Source organism: Natrix helvetica, assembly GCF_964273705.1.
Source record: "Natrix helvetica genome assembly, chromosome: 2".
Taxonomy (NCBI): Eukaryota; Metazoa; Chordata; class Lepidosauria; order Squamata; family Natricidae; genus Natrix; species Natrix helvetica.
In genome coordinates, this window is record NC_138552.1 from 86,131,054 (window position 1) to 86,155,482 (window position 24,429).

Consider the following 24,429-nt stretch of genomic DNA (forward strand, 5'->3'; position numbering starts at 1 on the left):
ATTTCACCTCCAGCAACAGAGTATTCCAACGGGCAGGGGCTGCAACAGAAAAGACTCTTCTTCTGCACCCACCAACTGAAATGCCTTTACAGACAGGGTCCACAGAAAGGCTCTTCATCTGGGGCAAGAGAGATCCTCAGATGCCCTCAGCCTAGGCCACATAAGCCCTTAAAGGTAATAACCAACACCTTTGAATTGGATTCAGAAACAGAATTGCAAACATAATAACCAACACCTTGAATTGGTTTTGGAACCAAACTGTCACTTTATTTATTTATTTATTTGAACTTATTAGTCGCCCCCTCTCCCCACAGGGACTCGGGGCGACATACACAAGCAACAGTCAGCACAATGTCATATAGTCTAGTCTAACTGTAAAATAATATGCAAAAGTAGACACATAGGGTAAAGAACTAGCCTTACTTTTTGAAGGTTATATTTTCGTACCTTCATTATTCAGAATCTTTTATTCTCTCTTGCAGCTTCCCACTAACACAGTGCTTTTTCCCAAACTTTTCCTTCATTACCCATCAAAACCATCTATCACAAAGTCCTTTTTTACCCAGTGTAGGAAAAACACTTTAAATGTTCCTGTTGTAATTGTAAAATGGGGTTATGTCGTTACCCAAAGGGGAAAAAAAAGTCTGCCCAATTTTGGCAATTTATTCGGGTTTGGGAAGTACTACACTAACATCTCCAGTTCTCGTAGAAGCCCAACAGGCTCCACTTCAACATGGCAGGGAATACAGGCAAATTCATACTCCTGAAATAGGAGCTATTTCAGCATGGGGATCTAACACTATAGCCTTCGTACAACAACCTGCAATTTGGAAACTAGAATTTCTGGTGCACAATGAAAGGAAATTTGAACAATGAAAACGGTCAAAGCTGTCCCATTCAACATTGTTCAAGAGTCAATGGAAGAATTTACTTGCATCAAACTATTACAAACCAGTTTAAAAACATCAAATGGAAGCAGTAATTTCCTTAACTGTCCACAATCACTTGGGGAGGAAGTTCATTAAAATCAGCTGAGGTGCTAACAAATGGCTTGGCTTTACATGTTACTACTCAAAAAAGGTTCCCATTTCATAAGAAAGCACATATAGTAAATACAGGTAGTCCTCAACTTACGACCACAATTGAGCCCCAAATTTCTGTTGTGACACATTTGTTAAGTGGGTTTTGCCCCATTTTAGGACCTTTCTTGCCACAGTTGTTAAGTAGCAATTAAATCACTTCAGTTGAAAAGTTAGTAACCCAGTTGTTAAGTGACACCAAAGGTGACCTTGGGACATAGCAAAGGTCATAAATATGAGCCATTTGCCAAGCATCTGAATTTTGATCACATGATCATAGGTATGCTGCAAAGGTCATAATTATGAAAATTGGTTGTAAGTCACATTTTTCAGTTACGTTGTAACTTTGAACGATCACTAAACAAACTGTTGTAAGCCGAGGACTATCTGTACAGTCTTGTGGAAAACACTGATGTCACCATTCTGACTTAGACTCCAAATATAAATTCAGCTTATAATCTTGCCTCAAAGGTTAACTGTCTAGTGAAGATGCATATTTGATTTAGCCTGGAATATAATTAGTACTGGAAAAAACCTTGTGCTCATTATTGGGGGGAAAAACCCTGAAAGAACCATTAACAATAGTTGGGTCTTTTATGGCTATATCTAACTATCAACAGACATTTCTGTCCTCCATTATTGGTTTACTTTCTTGATGTTTTGTGTTTATGCTCCCTTTATTAGGCTCTCACGTGTCAGGTTTGCAGGTGGTCTATGAATATAAACATTGTTTGTTGTGTTACATCTCTCTTATTTAGTTTTTAGGAGAACAGGTAAGAAGTTTTAATTACTATATAACAACTTGGGGAGGGAGTTCCATTTTGATCCGCTGATGCAAGACACCCTATGGCCTTCTGAATAGTTAGGGGTAGAACACTAGAGAAACACCTCTTTATTCATTATTACTTTGTTTTATAACCACTATTTTCCAAGTGGTGTACAGAGGAAACTCCCTTCCACAATAACGAATCTTATGAAGCAAGTTGGTCTTAAAATGACTGATTTAAAATTACCTAGTGAATTTTCCATGGCTAATGGTGAGCCTAAATCTGATTTTTCATATTTTACTACACATTAGCCAATATGCCATATAGACTAATAACTGTTTCTGTTTTTACCAGGTTACATGGTCAACCAGGAACTTAACTGTGTGTGAACAAAAAACAAAACTTGAGAAGTAAAACAAGAAATATAAACCACAAGGGTTCAACTTACTGAGAAAAACCAGACATGATTTAAATAGGTTAAGGATTCCTAGTTATTTCTAGATTGGATTGGTGTTGTTATGCTTTCTATCTGGATCTGCCTTTGAAAAGTATACAGAAATGTTGATAAGTCCAGAAACAGTTCTTGATATTTACTCGGGTGAGCATATCTAATTATACAATTTGTTTCATTTACATTGATTTCCAAATTCAAAACAAAATTATGTTTCTGCCTTAAATGCTCCGAATAAAGGTAAAGGTTCCCCCGCACATGCAAGCTACTCATTTCTGGCTCTATGGGGCAGTGCTCATCTCAGTTTCTAAGCCGAAGAGCCGGCACTGTCTGAAGACGTCTCTGTGGTCATGTGGTCATGTGGTTGACATGATTAAATGCCAAAGGTGCACAAATCGCTGTTACCTTCCCAACAAAGTGGTCCCTACTTTTCTACTTGCATTGTTACGTGCTTTTGAACTGCTAGGTTGGCAGAAGCTGGGACAAGTAATGGGAGCTCACTCCATTACGCGGCGCTAGGGATTCGACCCACTGAACTGCCAACCTTCTGACTGATAAGCTCAGTGTCATAACCACTGAGCCACCGCGTCCCTATATGCTCTGAATAGCCTCATGCTAATAATATCTTTAATCATCTAAAAATTCCTTATGATTATCACAGAAGTTTGTTCTACCTTATGAACTACCTTCACCCGTGTTCAATTTGCTAAAACCTTATAATTCTTACTGAAGTCCTGTTCTGGGCTTATCTTGAGGGGCAGCAAGTCTACACAACAAATGTACAAATAGATTAACCAGTAAGATCAGGTGAGTAATCAGAATCACAACAGGTCAGAATCACAACATTTTAGCCCCAAACATTTCCACATCAACTGGAAGGGCTTAATAACTTCATCTAATTTACTCCATGATTTATACATACTTTCTATATTAACCATCATATTCAATGAAGCCCAGAACAAACTTCTCATCCTACAAATCCTAAAAATACAGTCCAAAACTTGATTCTACACTCAATACAAACACATTAGCTGCAAAATGATAAAACTCGTCTTAAACCTCTAAGTTATGTTACAGTTATTTTAAAATTTTACAAGGAGCTCTTTGTACCATCTATATATTTTATCCTGAACATGTAGGACAATAGCTATGGTTGTCTGTCACTTGATATTTACCCCTTAAAGCCTACATTTAAAAAAAAGATTTCTTCTGTGATCTGAGCAAACTAGAATTGCATCTGCAAATTCCTATAAAAAGATGTAAAGAACTTATTCCTGCTCCAGCCTAATCAGACTATTCAACTGCAGAGGCAATTTTTCACAAGCTTTATTAAAGATATTTTATTGTAACCATGACACTATCTCTGTAAGGTATGTATTATCTCTGTAGGGCACATACTATACTTCTTACTGAAAGCAAGTCTTTAATGAAAAGAAGAAACCATTTGAACATTTGACATCCATACTCTTGCTAGAGTGGTCTAAGTTCTACTATTATAACAATCACTAGCTAATGAAGCTAATGAAGATGAATTTGAATCTGAACAATCTTACAGTGGAGTTGCATTAGTATAACTAAGCCCAAACAGCAGTAATTCTGGTGTTAATACGCTCTGTTTCAACAACATTTAATGGGGTCAGCAGAGAGTTATATAGATAACCAGAGTAATCAATAATGATTTACACAGAAGCTACCATGTGTTCTTAGTGGAGGAAGAAAGCAAAAACTCTAAAGAGTTTAAACTCTATTTGAGATTCTTTCTCCATAGCAGTAAGTCTGACCCTGAATTGAAGTATTTACTACATCAGAAAAAGTATGATATAACTTAAATCTTGAAGACTCTCTATTTTGGTTGTGGTTGTTTAGCACTCAGAGTCTAAGATCAGCAGGACAATAATAGAATGAGCTCTCTTATGTATATGTATATACACATATACATGCACATACCATATTTTTCAGACTATAAGATGCACCGGTGTATAAGACACACCAAGATTTCGAAGAGGTAAGTACGAAAAAAATGTTTTGGTCCTCCTCGGCCCCCAGGAACACTCTGTAGGCTTCAGTGGGGTTGGGGGAAGGCAAAAACACCTCCGTTTTTGTGAAAAATGGGAGCGTTTTTGCCTTTCCTCAGCCCTGCTGAAGCCTGCAGAATGCTTCTAGGTGCTGGGGGAAGGCAAAAACACAAAAACCCAGTTTTTGCAAAAATGGGATCTGGAGGCGGGGCTTCAGGAGGCCAAAAATGGCTGTATTCGATATGTAAGACGCACCAACATTTCCACGCACTGGGGGGGGGAAGAGAAAGGTGCATCTTACTCAGAAAAATACGGTACATATATACATACAAACTTGTCATTCGCCAAGGACACAAACTATTTACAAACCAAGTGCTATTCTTCCTGTAAGAGACTAATACAAATAAGTAGTATTTTTTTCAGATGTACATTTTAAAATTATTCTATATTCTACTGTACTATATCACCATTCTTCACTGAACTAGTTTTCTATCTCCAAGCAAAAGGAACACAATTCACATTGCCCTCATTTCTTCATCACAGTTCAATTTTGCCAGCCTGTGACTGAAACACTCAGATTTTCTAACGAGAAAGCTACGGACAAAAATACATAGCTTGTCTGTGAATATTCTACTATCAGAACAATTAATTCTTGTAACATCATTACTCTGCTCCAAGGCACAGTAAGAAGACACATCAAATCAAAGCAAATAAGACAAAGCAACTTGAAGACTTTTCAATTTAAAAAAAAAAACTGTTTCTCACGATGCAGTTATATACTATTTGCCATTGATGCAGTGAAAGTCTTAACTGGCAATGCATGTCGAAAACTAAAACTTCCTACCAAAAATATCTCTGAAATGTACTGTACACCATTCTAAATTGGTCAACAACAAAATTACTACTCAAAATACATCTGGTAATCATTGTTCTCCAATGTTTAGAGATGTTAAGTGGGGAATCCAAGGCAACCAAGGGACATTAGTCATACTGAAATAGCCATATTACTTCATATTTACTGATGGTTAAAAACTAGAACTATAAAATTCCCAGAAATTTATTTTGAAGAGACATATAAAGGTTTGAAGACAGAGAACTGTAAAAATTGAGAAAATTGAAATACAGTTAGTATTTTAGAACATATAGGAATAGAATGGAATGGAATGGAATAAAAGAGTTGGAAGGGGTCTTGGAGGTCTTCGAGTCCAACCCCCTGCTTAGAAAGGAAACCCTACACCACTTCAGATTAATGGTTATCTAACATCTTCTTTAAAAAACCCAGTGTTGGAGCATATGCAACTTCTGGAGGCAAGCTGTTCCACTGATTAATTGTTCTAACTGTCAGGAAATTTCTCCTTAGTTCTAAGTTGCTTCTCTCCTTGATTAGTTTCCACCCATTGCTTCTTGTTTTACCCTCAGGTGCTTTGGAGAATGCTTGACACCCTCTTCTTTGTGGCAAACCCTGAGATATTGGAACACTGCTATCATGTCTCCCCTAGTCCTTCTTTTCATTAAACTAGATATACCCTGTGCCTGCAATCGTTCTTCATATATTTTAACCTCCAGTCCCCTAATCTATAATTTTATAGAAGTAAAATCACTGTTAATTTGGTTGATATCACAACTAACAAGGATGCTCAATATCTATACAAATTATTCAATTACTATTATTCATTTGAGCAAATTTATTATAAATGAAGCAAAAAGCTGCTGATCTAAGAAAAATTTCTTTCAATTTTGCCTGTTTAGGAAAATTAAACAAAAAGATAACACTAAAACCATAATAAGCCTCCAAAACTAAAGCTTGGTAGCAGTTATTAATGCTTCTGAATTCTTTTAATAATTTCCATGGAATTCAGAAAATTTTAATTTTTCAGAATGAAGATGACTTTAGCATGCTGCTCCTTTTCTTAATTTAGAACAAGTATTTTAATAGATTATGCTGCTTAGTAGATTTTGTGATACTATTTCTTTTTTAAAAATTGGAAATATTTAGCAGCTTTTTTCAACTTTAAAAAAACAAAAAGGGGGGTTCATGCTTTTTCTAGATGTTTCCATTTTTCCTAAAATTTTAATCCTGTAGCTATGAATATTTAGTGGAACAGCAAACCCAACAGCAAAATCATTCTCTTCCCCCAAAATGTAATAGGTGCTAATCACTGAATTTCCAAACCTTATTCCTGAAAATTAATTTTTTCCCCTGAAGTTAGCTAAAATGGAATAATATGATTTTTATATAGCTATAAGAAGGGTTCAAGTGTTAGAGCAAAAGTACATCTGATGTTATATTTGACTTCATTACCTATCTCAGAAGTCTTAAATTCTTTTTCTTCCTTGTGTTTTTCCCACATGTGCAGGGTGCGCTTTTCAGATCAACTGAATGTTGAACTTTTGATTGTGACAGGAATTGACCGACTGGCTTGTTGATGGATCCTGACATCATGAGCTGAGCGAGAGTGAGTGGCTCAAACTCACCCGGCCGGCTTTCATGCCTAAGATAAAACTAGAACTCACAGTCTCCTGGTTTCTAGCCCGAGTCCCTACGGGGAGAGGGGGCGGTCTATAAATTTAATAAACCTTAAACCTTAACCTTAAACCTGGTGCATTAATTACTGGACCAATGGCTCCCTATTACAAAAGGCTTACATTTTTTATGCATTGTATAATATGTTTAAAAGTTTAATGCAGCAGTCCCAATCTTTTGAGCACCAGGGACTGGTTCCGTGGAGAAAGTTTTTTCCACAAACCAGAGGGGGGCATGGTTTTGTATGCTGCCTGCATCCCTGGGGCTTCACTTGTTTGCGCAGTCCAGTTGTTGGCATGCCGCAGACGGATGCTGGTCCGCGAACTGGGGATTGGGGACCCCTGGTTTAACAGACACAATAGAATTTTATTCATTTAGGCAGTTACTAAGTTAGTCCATTAAAGTGCTTGAGAAGTACATTTTAGTAATTAAAGCTTGCTTTCAAGCAAATTAGTATGAATGCTTCATTGAAGCTTTTGTTTTATTGGGTGGTTAAAGCCTACAAGTACACCTGTGACAATAAAAGCAGACCAAATATAGTCACTGTTTAACTTCAGTTTGCCACTGAATAATCTGTTTATGCTAAAACAAATTTAGCATACGTAAAAGTGATGTTGCCTTCCACTGAGGACAGCCAAATCCAGAAGGGTGAACCCAACTTCACACATATCCTAGTTGGGCTACATAAACACTTACGTTGCCCCTTCCAATTCACCTCACAATGTCCTTTAATTTTACAAACTTGTGAGGAATATTAGTATCTTTTTTAAAAAATCAGGAGACTGGGAATTCTAGTTCTTCCTTAGGTATGAAAGCCGGTTGGGTGATTTGGGTCAGTCCCTCTCTCTCAGCCCAATCTACCTCACAGGATGGTTGCTATAGGGAGCATAAGAGGAGGAAGGAATATTAAGTATGTTCGCTCTTGAGTTATTTATAAAAAGTAATAAAGGCAGGATAAAAATAAATAAATACAAAATAAACATCTGATGTCACAGAAATCAAAGCCATCAAACAGTAGCAAAAAAGAAAACAAGCAGTTTCCAATTTTCAAACTGTTGCAACACTGAAGACCATTTTATAGTAAGTAAGACATTCCAGGCAAACATCTAACATGACATCTCTTGGCAGAGAGAATAGTCTGAATAATGAGAGACCAACATGGTTAGTGTCAGAAATAATTTTAGAGGAGTTTGGAGAGTTCTGATTATTTACTTTTCTTTATTCTTTATTATTTTTTTATGAGGCCCATCTCCCCTGGAAGGTGATTCTGGGGAATCATAACATGACATCATAGCATGTCCAGTTATGATTTGTGAAATTAATTCCAGGAGAAATCTAAACTAGTTAATTATTAATCCTACAATAATACAGATCAGTATGATTACTACACTTCTAAATGATGGTGAAGTAGTAGCTACACAAAGAAAACACAAAAATGGAGAAATAATCTAAACAGCACTCTGAGTTATACTCTTATTTGCTAAAGTACAACCTGTTCTCAACTTTGCCTTCAATAATCAATGCTATATTTCATTCTGAATGTGAGAGTCATAAACAGGTTTAAATAAATTGAGACTTTCTAGAACCACTCAAATTATGGCTGAGGAACATCCCTGAGGTCAGCTCCAAAATAAAAATATACCTTGAGTGACCCCCCAAAAAATTTCTGGGAGTTGAAGTTCCCCTCTCTTAAACTTGCCAAAGTTGATAAACACTGCATTAAAGCTGAAAATTTTGATGTTGCAATATCACAAATGCTATCTGGAGGATTGGTATTACATTAATACCCACACATCTCATATTAACAACATGGCTTACATAGGGCATTAGAGATGGAATCCTCAAAAGTTTGGATCATATTGAGGGCCACATAAAAAAGTTAGGAAACAGAGGCCTAAAACTTGTGTGTGTGTGTAAATAAGGTATAATTGAAATTAATCAGCTCTAAAATATAAAATTCCTCATCTAGGTTGGTCACCCTAACGGTGCTGAAATTCTATATGTATCAACTGGAATGTTAAATTCACATTTCACATAAAGAGAAATAGCATGCAGAAACACATTTAATCATGACTTTTAGAATAAACCACAATATCAGTTTCCCAAAACATGCTATCAGCTGTTGGTTTTCAAGTGTTAATGGCTGGGCACACTAAAAACATGTTAACCCGCAACTACTTACAAAGAAACATTATGCTTTGGTGCAGTGTTTCTCAGCTGGGGATTTCTGCGAGTTTAAGTCCACCTGTCCTGAATTTGTTAAGGTTGAGAAACACTGCTTTGGTGCAATGGGTGACTCCAAATCACTGCAGGAAAATATCTGCAGAAATGCAAGAGAGAACTTCAAACCTATGTAGTGGCACAAGACATCTCCCAATTTCATTTCAATTTTTCCAGTCAAATCATGCCAGCTTGCCAAAGCCTGTTTCAGGCATATCATTCATTTTGAGAAAACTGAACATATTTTTCAAATTCAATCGGGTTCTCCTAAAATCATAGAACCAAGAAAAATCAATGAACTCCTCCACTTACAGATAAGTTACACACACCCAGTACACTAAGGGCTGTATTTCCAGTATCCTATCCATTCCTGAGACCTCTGATCTGCCTGCCGTTATAATTTGATTAGAAAATGCCTAAAAGCATTCAAGAGTTTGCCAAAAAGGTGAAATCAACACATGAATATCAGACTAACTAGAAAACAAGTGTAGCCATATACTGTCTTCCACACTTTCACAAAATACTATATATTGAATCCTGTCAACTGTTTTGTAGCAAGAAATAGAACCAAATGCAGTTTGAAATATGCAAAAATAAGGGTCATTTTTCAGGGAGATTCATTGAGACCCAAGATGTTAGGCTGATTTTATGGTTTTATGATTAGGTTTGAAGTTAGGAAACGATTTTATTTCAATTCAGCAAGGTCAAAGTAGGCGCTATTAGGCTGGTGCTGCCATCTAGCTTCCATGTAAATAAAAGTTTTCAAAAGTTTCTCTATTGGCATAAAACACTAGTGTTTAGATTAAGAAGTTTACAAGTGTTTATTCCATGCAGGAAAGAAGAATCAGCAGCGTCCTCAACAATCAAGCAGAGATGTGCACATATTATATAACATATCACAAGGCGTTTCCTTCATCTCTGTAACAGCCTATGGGCATAGAACCTTAGAAGACAGGAAGAAGACAGTAGCCAGGACAATGGTCAGATAAGAAACAGCTTGTTGTGGCCTGTCAGCCGCCCGCCCCTCCGGCAGCCAAATCATATAAGGAAGCGGCGTGGGAGTTAGGGTCAGCATCAAGGCAATGAGAGAGCTTCGAGGGGGAAGAGGAAATGGAGCTGTCAGGGATAGAGACAGAGCCTGGGCTGCCCATCAACCCTCAGATGGAGAGTCAACAGCCCCCAGGTCTGCAGGTGCCCGATGAGAAAGAGGAGGAGCAGCTGGGTCCAGGGGCTGCCGTGCAGGTACACAGAAGGCAGAGAAGAGGAGACCAGTGGAAATCTATGGGACGGTCCTTGGGATGGAAGAGCCACTGCTACTAATGAAGCCACACCCTAGTTCTGGGGATAAAAGGCAGGGGGTAGAGATGAATAGGTGTGGGAGACAACTATTCATCATCTGCTGGACAGACTTGTTAACCTGCTGTGTGTGTGTGTGTGTGTGTGTGTGTGTGTGTGTGTGTGTGTGTGTGTGAGAGAGAGAGAGAGAGAGAGAGAGAGAGAGAGAGAGAGAGAGAGAGAGAGTGAGTGTCAGAACATAGCTTAGCTTGCAGTAGACATGTGGGTAAGTATAGCAAACATCTCAGGAGAGACCCTCTCTAGTTTCTTAGGTTGCAAAAAACAGCAGGGGAGTGATGTACTTTCAGATTTGCAATGTTCTGTTAACGTGGTTTTATAATAAAGTAGTACATCACAAGGCTGATATCAATCTAAAGTGTCTAAAAGTACATATCTCTCCTGTCACCTTTCTAATCCAGGAAAGTTGGGAGTGTGTGGGGGGGTGTTCCATTCTGAGATGTTTCTCATGCCTTTATTCTTGCTGCAGGGTGAGCTACCCCTTATCTGACTGGCACTCTGGCTCTTCCTTGGTTCCCAAGGTCATTCTAACATGCTATTACAACCTTTTGCCAACACAAGTGGGTAGCCGCATAAACCTGATTACAACACCATGCACACAATATAAATTGAAACAGCCAACAACTATGCCTCTTTTCTCGTTCTGCATCAATAGATAAAACAGTGGATGGAACAGAAAGGCTAACATTTGGATTGGGGGAATAAACTGTTTTCTGATGACAGCAATTACTTAATATATTGGGCTGCAACAAAATATGTGGAAATGTGTCCAATATTTGTTATGAAATAAAACTATTAAGTCATATCTGTAGGCAAAATTAGACTTTATTTTTGTGGATTATTTCTTCATGATGAAGAGGAAGTAAGTTTTGATGGTAAGTAGTCCTCAATTTCAAATCAAAATTGGGATCGGAACCTCTGTCACTAAGCAATACGGTCATGAAATGAAACACATGGCTTTTAAGTAAACCTGGCTTTGCTTGTCAGAATCCCCTTCCTCGGGGAAGATCATAAATAATGATCATGTGATCTTGGCACATTGCAACCATCGCAAATACATTATGGTTGCCAAATTGCAAATCACGATCATGAGACTGCAAGGATACTGCAAAGTTCATAAGCGCAAGCATTAGTCATAAGTCACTTTTTTCAGAAGCATTTTCCCCTTCTCTAAACCAGGGTTGGGCGTAGCCAGCATGTGATGCATCCGGCCCATGGGCCGTGAGTTTGACACTCCTGTGCTAAGCAAACTACAGTATGTTTAATATTATGTAAGACTAGCCACTAACCCGGGGTTGCCTGGGTATTTATTTATAGGGGGGAAATGTCCGGACCAAACCTAATTTCTAATGTTGGATTTTCCTCTTACCAGAGGGAGCCCCCTTGTGTAACTGTGAAGCCGTTACCATGACAACTCCACTGCGCTGTACAGTAAAAGTCATTTTATGACAATACAGAAGCCATTTTAAATCACAACAAGCTGTATCTTAACAGAACACACACCCCGAGGGGTGTTAGGGATGTCTTACCCTCACAGTATTTGTTTCCAGAGAGTAAGTCATCTGTATACCAAATTTGGTTCCAGAGTTATGTTGGAACATATACACACACAGCCATTTAGATAGATGATGGATGGATGGATGATAGATAGATGATAGAGAGATAGAGAGATGATAGAGATAGAGAGATAGAGATAGATAGAGATAGATAGATAGATAGATAGATAGATAGATAGATAGATAGACAGACAGACAGACAGACAGACAGACAGACAGACAGACAGACAGACAGACACTCACTCATTGAAACAAGCTAATGGTAACAATAACTAGAACTTATTTAAGTAAGCCCTCATTAACACTAATTTGTCTAGTTTTAAGCCAACAGAAAATCAGATTTACCCACCAAAGGTTTCTTTGCAACTTTGCCAGAGGAGAAAAGACAAGGAACTACCATGTTTCCCCGAAAATACGACATGTCCTGAAACTAAGGCCATGGCAGATTTTCGCAGTGGGTAAAAATATAAACTATCCTCCTAAAATAAGCCCTGGTGAAGGGGTGGGTTTAGCCAGAACAGGGGGCAGCCCTTCCCTTCCACGGTCACCTCAGGGCTTCTTGGCCCCTTAATCGGATCAGTTGGGCCGCTCCGTTCACAAAACAGCTGATTCGTGGGTGCCGCTCAGGCCTCTACCTACAGCAAATGCTGGTCGCAGCTGCAAAAGAAGCCAGAGCCCAAGCAACACAACCCAAATGCCTCATGCCCTCCTTGCCTAACGGTGACAGTCACAGCTCGCAATTCCGTCCAAGGAACAGGAAAAGAAGGCATTAAAATCCATACTCATGGGACATCGGAAGCAGCCCTGCGAGGAGACGCTGCTGCCGAAGTGCAGGAAATCCCCCCCCCCCAACCTGCAAATCGTCCTTTCAAAGAGGACTTTCACCAGGATGAAGGTGACACAAACGCCGCCTTCAGCCACCTCTTCATCCTGGTGAAACTCCTCTTTGAAAGGACGATCTGCAGGTTGAGGGGGGGGGGGGGGAGAGATTTCCTGCACTTTGGCAGCAGCATCTCCTCGCAGGGCTTCTTCCGATGTCCCAAGAGTATGGATTTTAATGCCTACAGGAGGTAGGAGCTTCTCACCTGCATATTCACATTGAAGACTCGAAATGGGGCGTTTTTGCGAACGGCTTGAAAATGGGGAGGGAGATATTCCTGCCTCTCCCTCTGTTCTGAAGGTCAGCATAGACTGAGAACAGGATACGTAAGAGACGAAATCCCCCCTCCCCATTTTCAAGAGGTTTGAAAAACACCACATTCCAAGCCTTCACATTATCCAGGATTGCAGGATTGAAGGCATGCGGGAGGGAAGATTTTGTCAGTCTGTGACCTTCAGAACAGGGGGAAAGGCAGGAATATCCCCCTCCATATTTTCAAACGGTTTGCAAAAACGTTCCATTTCGAGCCTTCAGCATATTGCAGGATTGAAGGCTTGGAATGAGGCATTTTTGCGAACGGCTTGAAAATGGGGAAGGGAGATTTTCCTTCCTCTTACCCTGTTCTGAAGCTCAGCACATAGGATAAGAGGCAACCCCCCCCCCTTTTCCTGGCAATCATTCTTTCCTTGGGATTTCAGCGCAGACGCACATCCCCCAAATGCTCTATCCGAAGCCTTCTCTGAGTCTGTGCAGAGCTCCCAAGGAAAGGATGGTGTGTGGGTGTGGGTGTGAGAGAGAGATCCCTAACCCCCCACCCGACCCCACAAGGCAGCCACATCCCTCCACTATCCTGCTTTCCTGCTCCGTTCTCCACTGCCACGTGCAGGGCAGAAAAGTAGTTTGTTAGTTTACTTCCAACTTCGCGAGATCTTTTTTTTTTTTTGCGAGAACTTGGAAGGTATTTTCTGGTATTTTTTTTACCATAGGCACACAGTCTACTTTTCTTGTCCTGCACGTGGAATGGAGAATGGAGCTGGAAAGCAAGTTAGTGAAGGGATGTGGCTGCCTTGGAGGGGGAGGGTGAATGTGTGTGTGTGTTCGTTCGTTCTGCCAGGAAGAGCTCCCCCCATCCCGCAAGGCCAGAGCAGCACAGTCAGCTGTTCCGCGGCCAGCAAACAGGACAGGCGAAGTCCAGGATGCAAGAAGAATTTGGGTCATTGTGGCCGCAGGCAAGCAGATGGTGGGACGGAGAGGGTGGGGCTGGTGGGCTTGCTGCTTCCTGCACCTAAAAAATAATAAGCCCTCCCCCTTTAATAAGCCCAAGGCCATATTTCGTGGGTCAAAAAAATATAAGACCCTGTCGTATTTTCAGGGAAACACGGTATAAGCTAATTCATGTAATACTAAACCCATCTTTTTCAAACCACTTGCCTTCTAAATCCACTTAAGCTCCATCATAACCTTTGATCATTTTTGCTGAGATTGATAGTAATTGTAGTGTAATGACTCTGGAAAGAACAAATTTTGGAGAGACCATGTTAATTATGATTTTAATATTAGAAAAAGGTACAAAAAGGGCCATAACAAGGGCTGTGTCAGCTTCTCCTATAAGGAGAGCCTATAGTAATCAGGACTCTTTAGCTTAAGAGTGAAGAAGGGTAAAAGAGGCATGATAAAGGCCTATAAAATTATGGACCATTCAATAACGAAGAACCTTTTTTTTGGTCTCTCTCACGATGATAGAATTTGAGGTTATCCACTGTAGCAAAATGCAGGGGGATTCAGAACTATGAAGCATTTTTTTCTCACAGCTATACTATGGAGTTTGCTGCCAGCAACTATGGTAAACATAAAGAATGGGAATAGGCTTAAAACAGGATTGTCCAAATTAATGAAAGACCAGGCAATCAAAAGAAGGGTTTACTCTCAAGGGGCAAGCCAGATTCATTTAACAGCCGTATTACTAGTAATCCACTTAACAAGTGTGGCTAGAAAGGTTGTAAAATGAGGCTAAACTCACATAACTGTCTTGTTTAACAATGGAAATTTTGGGCTCAATTGCGGTTGTACGTCGAGGACTACATGCACTGTCATGGAAAATATAGCATGGAAAATACGATAATACGGCTTTTAAATGAAATAATTACATCTTTACTATGAACACAGCTTGGAAACCTGTCCTAAGACTCAAGTTCAAGTCCACTCTCGGCCATGAAAAATTGGTAATATTTGACGATCATTCTGCCTTAACCCATTTTACATTTCAGAAAGTGATCGTTATTGTCATGATTAAAAATTATAGGAGTGTGTGTTATTTATGCCAACATAAGCTGCTGGGGATAAAACAAGATCGATAGTGCATAAAGATATCAATTTATAATAGGAAACTCCTTCTTTTATATTATCCCACTATTCTCATGACCAATATTGGACTCCAATGCCATTAACTTTGATCACTTCTGGATGAGGCTGCTAAGAATTGCAATCGCAATGGTAGAAAAGCAGCAAACTAACTTGGAGAACTCTAGGACAGGGGTCTCTAACCCCTGGTCCATTGACTGGCACTGGTCCACACATGCCAGAAACCGGGCCAATCAAACAAGCAAAGCGCCTCTGGTCCGCAGAAAAAACCTCTCTCCACGGAACCGGTCCCTAGTGCCCAAAAGGGGAGGGGAATACTCTAGGAAACAGAATCCCACAAAGCAACACTACAGAAAACATTTTATTTCTACAACCTACAAAGTTAATATTTTAACAGTACATTAATATTTATTGGGTTACTACACAGAATACAAAGTTAAACCCACACAAGTCAGGTTTAACTCTTAGTGAGTCGAAGTGGTTTTCTTGATGATATTATGAAACTGGCTTATCACTATCTTCTTTTTTGGGATATTTTTTCTACTTTTCAAGCTAGTCTAGACTCTTAACATTCCAGATGAGCACAAAGCAAGATTAACTTGCACACTATCAAACTTGTAAAGTCTGCAAATAAATCACTCCAGTTTCTCTTATTTTACACCACCCCCATAGAGTGAGGGCTATTTGGGGATTTCTTTCAATATTTAGATTTGATTGCAAATAGTCAACCTAATTTAGGGGATAAGGAGATCAAAAGGGTTTATTCCAGAATTTTAAAATTCTGGATTTAAATTTTAAAAAAAACTTAGAGTAGACAACTCACTTCTGATGTTGTCTGAATGGACCAGGGAACAATACAATCATGGACACAAAATATCAACCTCAAATATAGTGGATGGGTCATATTCTATGCTGGAGATAAATAGGCAAAAGTGTTTGGATAAAATCATCCTGATACTGCCTGTTATATTTTTATTCCCATTAGTAATACTGTATAGTTCTTGTCCCACATCTCAGAAAAGAAAAGGTGGAATTGCAAAAGATACATGTTACTACTAAGAAAATGCAGAAGTAGAATGTCCTCTCTAAACAAAGATATACTGTTTAGGCCTTTTTGATTTAGAAACCAAAATACAATATTAATGGAATGGGTTTTGTCACCTCTACCAATCAGTCAAAGAAGCTGGATAGTAGGCAAGAATAGAGATGCACTAGTGTAGTTTAGAAACTATTATTTAACATGGAATTTACTAAATGAAAATGAATAGCTTAGTTTACTTGATTATCATCGCATCTTGTACAACCAAATTAAATGCCATCTTTAATGTACATCGTACATAGGAAAACTATAAAAATAAAACAAAAGCACACATCCTTCACATTCTATACAACTGAATTGAAAACCCCTGATACTGCATTAATATTTTACTATACAGTAGAATTCAATATAGTTACTGCTCTGGGATAGAAGCTGTTCTGCTGATTTTTAAACGATGATCAATCTAAGTTTGATGATTAGCAAGTAACCACAACACACTTTGACTTCAATGTGTCTCAACAAAGAGAATTTAACACTTCTAAGCAAACCAACCGAAAATGCAATAAACATGTTAATTTTTAAAATGCCACTTGGTTGTGAGTCAGAAGCAGGCAGCTCTGGGTGAGGTGGTGACATACTTGGAATTACGAAGGCAGGTAAGTACACATATCAAGTATTTTAAAGACGGATTGGCTGTCACAATCAGCACATTGGGATATATATTAATAGTAGCTAAAATCTGCTATCACTTTCTTCTACTATACTGAATTATTTGGGGGGGGGGGGACGACTCCATTGTTGCAAAAAAAAGGTAGACATTAGTGCTGTACTGAATGTCACTTACCGTATTTTTTGGACTATAAGAGGCCCCGGTGTATAAGACGCACCAAGATTTCGAAGAGGTAAGAAAAAAAAGTTTTTGTCCTCCCTGGCCACCAAGAGCACTATGCAGGCTTCAGCAGGGCTGGGGGAAGGCAAAAACGCCTCTGTGTTTGCAAAAAATGGCCCATTTTTCACAAAAAGAGGCGTTTTCGCCTTCCCCCAGCCCTGCTGAAGCCTGCAGAGTGCTGCTGGGGGCTAAGGGATCGCATCCTACCTCATACATCCCTGCGACCAATTCGCTCTCACAGAGAGGGCCACCAAGCAATGCCAACGGGCGGCGCCCAGGAGTAGAGCCTTCTCTGTGATGGGCCCAACCCTCTGGAATGACCTCCCCCCAGATATTAGAACCACTACTGACCTCCGCTCCTTCCATAAGAAACTCAAGACCCACCTGTTCCAATTGGCTGGCCTAACCCATTTATAGTCCCATCTTTATCCTCCTGGCAATTATTTTATTCTGGGGTAGTTTTCTAGGGGTAGTTTTTAATGTATTTCTAATTTTTAATCTTAATTGTTATTGTACAGTTTGTATGCCGCCCTCCATCTATATCTATATGTATCTATATTGTGTTTTTAAAAATGACTGTACACCGCCCCGAGTCTCTTTGGAGAGAGGGTGCGGTTTATAAATTAAATAAAAGTAAAAGTAAAAGTAAGGGAAGGTAAAAACACCTCAGTTTTTGCGAAAAACGGGCCGTTTTTCACGCTCTTTTAGAGGGGAAAAAGTTGCATCTTATACTTCGAAAAATATGGTAGTTTATTTTTATTACAGGAATATTTTAAAAATACAGTTGGGGAAGGAGCAAAGTTTCTGAGTTCACTATATTGCCTACTGTAGGTCTGAGTTCATTTTCACTCAACACATTTTTGAGACATTAGTTACTTTATATTAGTATAGCTCCACATAGCAAAACAGCAAGACATAGCCATAAAGTTGCATGCTCTTTTCAATACACTCATCCAGTGGTGGATTTTTACCGGTTCGACCAAAGCGGTAGTGGTTGGCGGCCTGGGTCGCTGGAACTGGCAGCAACCCAGGCCTGCCATGCCCCCGAACCGGTTCTCCATAGGCGGCACCATCTTGGTTTTTTGCTTTTGCGCATGCAGCACGCACACACGAACGAACCGGCAGTAGTGCCTACCGGAACCCTCCCCTGCACTCATCGTACAGCCCAGCTTCAAAAGCAGTTTATTTGCTTTAAAACTCTAATGCCAAAGTCTAGAATCTATATTATGCAAGCATATCTAAATTAAATGATCCTATTTTCAACAATTTTAAAAAATAATATTTAATGAAGATTAATTGCAATTTAGGATTCAAATATGATGCTGAAGGGCAGCTGATAAAACTTGAAATATAACACTTATAATCTCTCCCCAGATATGCTAGGAGACGTTGATCAAATAAGACAAATATTTCTTAGCTTTGCAAAGGCCCTTTTACTTTCCTAATCTATAGTTTGTCACTTCTGAATGAGTTTCCTACACTTAAATATAGAAACTCCAAAATAAAAGCCATCAACCAATGACCAGTTTCTCCAAGGGAGCCCAAGAAAAGCAATATGACGGATCCTTGGTATTCTGAACGTTGTTTTTTTTGCAGATGTTTCATGACCCAAACTAAGTAACCTCATCAGTGCTAGTCACTCATCATCAGTCTAGCACTGATGATGTTACCTAGTTTTGATAATGAAACATCTGCAAGAAAACTACCATGCTCAGAGAGCACCAAGGACCCCTCATTTCAACACTGAGCTATAAATATTCTCCTGTATTGAAAGCAATGTAGAATAAATGTTATTTTTCTTGCAAAAAATTAATGGATTTTTCAACTGGACATCTGCTCATTACCATATATGCAAAGTGTAAATTAGTTACACTACAAATCCAAATCAGTTTCTCTAACATTTTCAACATGAGGAATTCATATGTCTACAGTGTTTGATTTTTTGATTTGTTTTTTAGAAAAACAAAAGCACTGCAGCCAAAGTGTTGACAGGTTTTTAGGATTATATGGCCTACAATATGCAAACTCTTCCATCCATAAACACACTTCCACAAAGCAGCAATTTCAAATCATTCTATCCAATAGAAACTCGGTCTCCACTATGATCCTGAGCTTTATGATGTTCATTAAGGGGCTTTTATATGCCCTGCCAACAATCCAAATACATTTCATGGAAATATAACTGGAATCCTCTCAGAGCTGTTGTGTTGGTTATCCAATTTGTACAAAAGTGTTTAGCATGTTCTTAGCATGGTGGCAGCATATTTTCTTTCTATTTAGTCAATTTTTGCTACTTGGGGCCATTTGTGCTGCTATTTTTCAGATGCTTGCTCTTTAAAAAAAACTTTTAAAAAATCATTTCAATTTATCCTTTTTATTTATGATTCTTTTTAATGGTTTATACTTGCTGGTAGCCACTTTGATTGACAACAATGAGAAAATGCAATGAGAACCCAATAAATAGATGCAAATCTCACATAATAGTCATTTAAGTACTTTCTTATCTTCATAAATAAAAAAAATGCAAATGAAAGTTAACTATTTGGGCACAGAATAAGCGTAGAGCAAATGTGAGTGGGAGGGTTGAGTGATTTTGCTGCTTTTTTCTTCTTAAAATTTTTAGGGCATTAAAATTGTTGGGATTTGTTTTCAAAATATGAACTCATATTTAAGACCTACATTGCAGATGTTTGTCTCACCAAAACAACAAAAAAAGAACTCTGTCACTTTTTAGCAATCACAGAACTTAAATTCAGCAGTAAGATTGCAGAGGGCTTTTGGAAAAACAAAACAATTCCAGAGCTGAGCAAATCTGGAGCATTTTAGCCTTGGGGCCACAGATTAATCATGCACATACTGGTACTTCTGAATTTACAATCACAATTGAGACGGGAACTTCCATTGCTAAGTGATGCGGTTGGTGAATCACCAGCCCAATTATATGATGTTTGCTGCAGTCATTAAGTGAATCACACAGCAATCACGCAAACATTAAGCAAATCCAGTTTGGTCACCAATGGTGAACATGTGACCCTGATACACTGAAACTGTAGTAAACATATGCCAGTTGTCACATGCCCAAAATTTTAATCACATGACCATTGTGACACTTGTAAGTGCAAGGACAAGTTGTAAGTCATTTTTTTTCAGTGCTATTTCAACCCTGGTCATTAAACCAATACTCGTATCAAAGTCTAGCTGTACCTACAAATCCATTCTCATACATTGCAGACCTATCTCTTGCAACGTTAAAAGCATAATTCTAAATTTACAAAATCAATACACCTGAGGGTGTTTACATTGTCTGCATATACAACATTTTAACCATAAGGCCTACTGCTGTTGCTTTTACTTTATATGGTAAAGCAATACCAACGATAAAGGACAACAATAATGGCCAGTATCAATAATACATTTAGGAGGAGACCAACCTACCTTTCCAGTACTGTTTTTGGAGTGACTTTCCAAAAATAGTTAAATACAATGCTAAAAAAAATGTAGATGTTTGTGATATGGATAAGAGTATTTCGGCTTTATTATGGGCTTGGTTATACTATACTGAATTACGTATTTAATTTACACAACACACTTATCAGACATATTTAATGATTTTTTTAATATAGACAGGTTATAAAAAAACAATACCTATAACTCTTTTCATGTTTCTCAGATCGAAAATATAGTTGATTATTTATTGTGGGAAAGCAGGTGGACCTTTAGAATGTCTAATGGATGTTTTTAGACATGTGTCTACACCACTAATTAGTAGAGCATCCAAAATAGCACTTCCTATCATTGGGGTTCAAGAAAACAGCAAAGGAATATATTGTCACATAATACTTGTAGATGAATAGCAGATATAAACTATTAATTTGATCCCACTGTGATTTTAAGACTCAATGAAAACAATCTAGTTAGAGAAATGATAACAGTGCTTGCCTCCTACCTTTTAATTGGTTATGTTTGCAGATTCAAGATTGGAAGTGAGTGGTACATACAGAAATGCAAGTCAGTCTCAAAAATCCTGCTCAGAGTTGTAACTGGAGCATATGGAACGTTCTGCTATTAAATGAACAAACAAATCAGATTATTAGTCTAGTTTGTTTTTTAACAGAAAATTACTAATATAGGGGCCACGCTGGTTACACTAACCTAAACCTTGTGCAAATATGTACAGCAAGCAGTTCTTCTGTAAAACCACCATACAGTACACAATTCAACTGCAACAGCAATTAATTCTACAATTCTTAATTTTGAAGTGAAGCTCAACTAAACTTAGCTTCCAAGAAAATATCAGATTCCTGACCAAACAAAACAAATTTTGAAGCAACTATTAAAGTCTCAATTTTCTTAGCTTGAATTTCAGGGGGTTTTTAATGTTTTTTTTTCTTTTTTACTATAAAGCAACATCGTCCAACACAGCAACCATGCAAACCTTTAACACACTGAAATCTAAATCGTTCCAGAGTGAAAGTACATTGATGAGCATCTGAATGATTTCCCAAGAATAACATGAAAACATGTGTGTAATTCACGTTCATCAGAATAGAGGTCCTATCCAAACTGATTTTAAAGTTGCAAAATAGAATTTTACATATTAAAATACTTCTTTCAAACCATGCACATATAAGAATGCAACGTTACTGAAGCAAGTATTTGGGCCTAAAGCTATTATGGGGTGTTTTCTCATTTCAGGAAAAAGAGGTATTTTAAACTATGACACTAATGTTCATGATTGTTTGGCTTCTTGGAAAGGCAGCAAAATTGAAATAAAAAGGTAGTTTGAACAGTTCAGTTGACCGCAAACTTTGGCAGGAAATAAGATATATTCATTATTTAGAAGGATTCCTTTATTACAGTCCGGTGATAGGTTTGACACCATCAGATGTCATATATGACTTAAGACAGATGTGAATCTAATACTCCATCATGTGGGAAGCAACTGGGAAGCTATATAAAATCAGTGTATAATTTAAACTCTGAGTATGTATGACAATTTAAAAGTTAAAATCATTCCTCTACTAAAGAATCTGCAATTAAGTTTGATTTAACTCAGAAATAAAACATTTTGGAAGCGAACATTAGCACTTTATACAAAATTCTCACATAAATCAATCTTTGAGATGTTATCGATGCTTTCCCCAACTTGTCACAATCCAGATGTACAGAGATTGCGTTCCCAAAATTACCTGCCAAAGCAACTATTTGTAAAAGAAAGCACTTCATTTATACAGATGTTTTTAGAACTGGAATCTTTTTTAGCCTTTCCTATTATATTCACTGATATACCTTTTCACAATAACACCTAGCATAATACTACGTGGGATTTTGCAACACTTCTTAACAAGTTTAATCTTAACACCAATTATAACTTTCACAAGCTCAAGTGTTAAACTGCTTTTAACACCTCTACAATCCTGTACTTGATATGACAAGGGAAAGGAGACAGCCGTGGAATGAGGGGTTATCTAGGTATTTAAGAAAAATACCACCTTGAAAAAGCAACATTCAGAAGTACCTTTTTACATATCTAGCCACTTCTAGAACTACTTCAGTTTTATATTAAATACTACAAGCTTCCATCATCTATCTAGTCATTCATCCAACAAAATTTCCTTCTTTATCTGTTCAGACTCATACAAAAAATGCAGATTACTAGTATTGAGCTTGACAATTGTAAGAACAATTTAGAAATCTTTCTAACAGCAAACTGCTAGAAACTATTTCTTTATTTCATTACTTAGCAATTAGCACCCACTATTGAAGATTTTAACTGAGCATTTTAACTTTCTAAACCCCATCCTCCTAAAGTTCCTTCTGTTGTCTATCAATAGAAGCTTGGAACCCATCAAGTCCTATGTGAAGTTACATTTTTTTTACCTAGTGTGCTTTCTCTTTCCTTGAACTATAATTTTACTTGCATTCCTCCACCTGTAAAGAACATTTTATAGCTCTTCTGTGCCCTCCCATTTTTGTTTTTAACTACTTTAAATAATAGGATGTCAGTGGCAAACTTACACCCTTCTGGCATAGGCCATTTATGAGCAAGCTAACATCAACCCATGTACAGATGGTTTTTAGAGCCTATGTTCCCTATGTTTTAGCTGTGTACCTATCCCATTACTGGGGCTTTTTAAAAAGAATACAGTATTTTGGGAAATGTAAATAAATAATACCTGTGCTGACATCTAAATCCTTGTTTGTGGGCATTCTTAAAACTTACAAAATTTATTGACCTAATGTTTACCTTTCCAGAAATTGGGATAGCCCTTTTTAACCTTTTCATGATGTTATCTTAAATTCTTTCTGCTAACTTAACCTGAAAAAAGCATTAAGGCAAGTGGCTTATTTGTTTTATTTTGTCACCTGTTGTAGATGAATAAATGTTAGGTCTAAACACAAATCCCTTATTCTGATCACATCCCTAAAAAATAAAACTCTATAAGTCTCTATTCCAAGCCTCAAAAATTTTAGCTAGGTTCCATAACCCAAATATTTCTGCCATTATGATGACACAGCAGTTGCCATTTGAACTTGAAAAGCATTTTGACTGATTATTTAAAAAAACTAAGGTGGCATTCCCTAATGTTTCACTAGAAAGAATTCAGAATATTGTAAAAAAGGATTGTGGTCTTAGTAGGAAGGCACCTAGAAAAACACAGAAACCAAAGCACCAGAATTGGCGTTATTTTCTTCTTTCCCCATCTCCCACCATGTAAACTAACTAAAATCTGTTTAGACATAGACCTATTTACATTAGCAAACACCATCCACCTTTCTGTAACATTAATAATCACCTCTTTAGTAGGCCTGCAAAACTAAGCTCTAAGATATAACAAACATAAGATGTACTAACCATCAGAACACCTTTTTTAATCTATATCTACATTGGTCCTATAAAACACTAGTTCTCTTTAGCTAGATTTTGACCACAAAGTAGAAAAGCTTCCACTAAACCAGCTTATATTCACTTAATTATATTCCTCTGAGAAGAGGACTTCAATAACATCTCTTCTGCAGGTCCTAATCTGACCAATTGCTAAATTATAATCCCTTTGCTGCAATCAGTTTCTTGCAATTAATTGCAGCATATGCAGAAGTGTTTTCAAGCATTTTTTAAACCTGCAAATAAGAGAACGTGGTTGGAATCTCCAAAATATTTGTAATGCTTCATGGCTCACCAGCTCCCCCACCATTCCTGGGTTGACAGTGCAATTCTAATCGAATATTTACCAAGAATAAAAGCCCTGCTAAGTTCAATGGGGCTTATTCCAAATATGCATTCTTCAAATTGG

At 38.0% G+C, this 24,429-nt stretch overlaps 1 protein-coding gene across 15 annotated transcripts in view; it reads right to left on the reverse strand.

Moving 5' to 3' along the window:
- ELAVL2 (ELAV like RNA binding protein 2) overlaps nt 1-24,429 on the reverse strand; it is a 203,093-nt gene that overhangs the window by 123,601 nt on the left and 55,063 nt on the right. For 8 of the 15 annotated variants that reach the window (XM_081942736.1, XM_081942737.1, XM_081942739.1 and 5 more), the window contains exon 2: nt 21,081-21,196. The exons of 6 other annotated variants lie outside the window; for them this stretch is intronic. The gene's annotated coding sequence lies outside the window, so the exon portion shown is untranslated. Of the gene's footprint in view, nt 1-21,080; nt 21,197-24,367; nt 24,417-24,429 lie in introns of those variants that run through there. One more of the 15 variants, XM_081942738.1, reaches the window with a different exon arrangement.